The sequence below is a fragment of the Schistocerca piceifrons genome, chromosome 3 (assembly GCF_021461385.2).
Source record: "Schistocerca piceifrons isolate TAMUIC-IGC-003096 chromosome 3, iqSchPice1.1, whole genome shotgun sequence".
Classification (NCBI taxonomy): Eukaryota; Metazoa; Arthropoda; class Insecta; order Orthoptera; family Acrididae; genus Schistocerca; species Schistocerca piceifrons.
Window position 1 is genome coordinate 889,113,712 of NC_060140.1, and position 1,605 is coordinate 889,115,316.

Sequence of the window (1,605 nt, forward strand, 5' to 3'; positions counted from 1 at the left end):
ATCTCAGAACAGCCAAACCAAAAGAAGGAGTGTGTTAAGTAACAAAATTATGTAAAAATTGCTAATGGCTTCCTTTTAAAAACAACATTTTGCAGGGAATTAACACTCCACATGTAGCATTATAAACACTGTCCATAACATTCTTATTTTAAATCTCCAGGTAAAATGTGATATGTACTACCTAAAAGGAACATAGTGGAAATATGTTACATACTGTCAAACAAATAAGAATAAGACATTCTGTTTAGAGAAAGGCTAATACATTGAATGCACCACATTACCCATGACAGTAATTGAAACAAAAAGCCTGTGCAGAATCTTAATTTTTTAAACAGTGAAGAATCTATGTCATTAATTCCATTATAGTCAGTAACTGCAAGCAGAGATTTGCTGATGAAAAGTAAGAAGCAACTCAAAAATGTTTACTTTTAGTTAACAGCACTTAATACTAATATGATCATTCATAATAGTAAACTATTCGTATTGGAACATACCATGTAAGCTGTATTTGAAGTCAATTCTAGAGCATAATGGGCAGCATTTCGGGGGGGGGGGGAGAATGTGGCTGGGGAAAGCTGTTGGCAGCACACCAGTTGGCAAAGATGAAGGGCGAAGATCGATTAGTAAGCACTGGTAGAAGCGCATCTATCGCAAGAGAGGCCAGAGACACACCTACAAGCAACACGCCACCAACGCCCTCTCGACAGCATGCATTTAGACCGCTGCCGCTGACTGGAGGGCCTCACTCAGTCATCCATTTTGGCATCTGTCAGTTTACTCACAGAGCAAGTTTAGGTCGTCACAGGCTACTACAGTACATAGCGACCAGATTAGTGACAAAAGGAGGACTAGTTTACGTCAGCCTGAATTCTACTTTACTAATAGTGAGAAACTTAAGTTTGTAATAGCAAGATTACCGATATGGACATTACATCAGCCTGCAAGAGAACTGTTACTGATGAGCTTGTACCACAAAACATAGACTCTATTCTACGTAAGTAAATGTTTCCAGTTCAGGTAAATAAAGAACCATACTAATCCGTGTGCGCATTTGTGTTGTAGAAAGAGGATACCGACCACCCATAACTACATCCTCTCCCTTTCTTCCTTGCGGCACAAGGCTCTACAGTGGTGAACGAGGGTAATTCAGTGGCTATTGAAGATAATCCACTTGGATGAAGATTTTGCTTCCTTCTCTTGTGTTTTAGCTTGCAGGTGTGATCGTGTCCAAGTGTTTCTATTTGCTAATTCGTTAATGTGTTCTTGCATGAATTCCAGGAGGGGAGCCGCAGAACTAATCACATTTCTGTTTTCAGAGGTTTTGGTTGCTTTTTGATATAACGCATTTGTGTAAACCATGAATTCCCTGCCTCCACAGAAGGCCAATGTGCTGGATCTAACACAAGTTTTTCAGCTCCAGAACCAACAAATCGCTACTTTACTGACGATGGTACAACAACTACTGGCTGCACAAGCTGCCTCGCCCGCACAATCACAACCGACCAGCCAATTAGCCCTACAAGTGCTGCCGACCATTATTCCAATGTTCCAGCAATTTAAGGAAACAGAGGAGGAATGGATTGAATACCTGACTCAGTTCCGAGC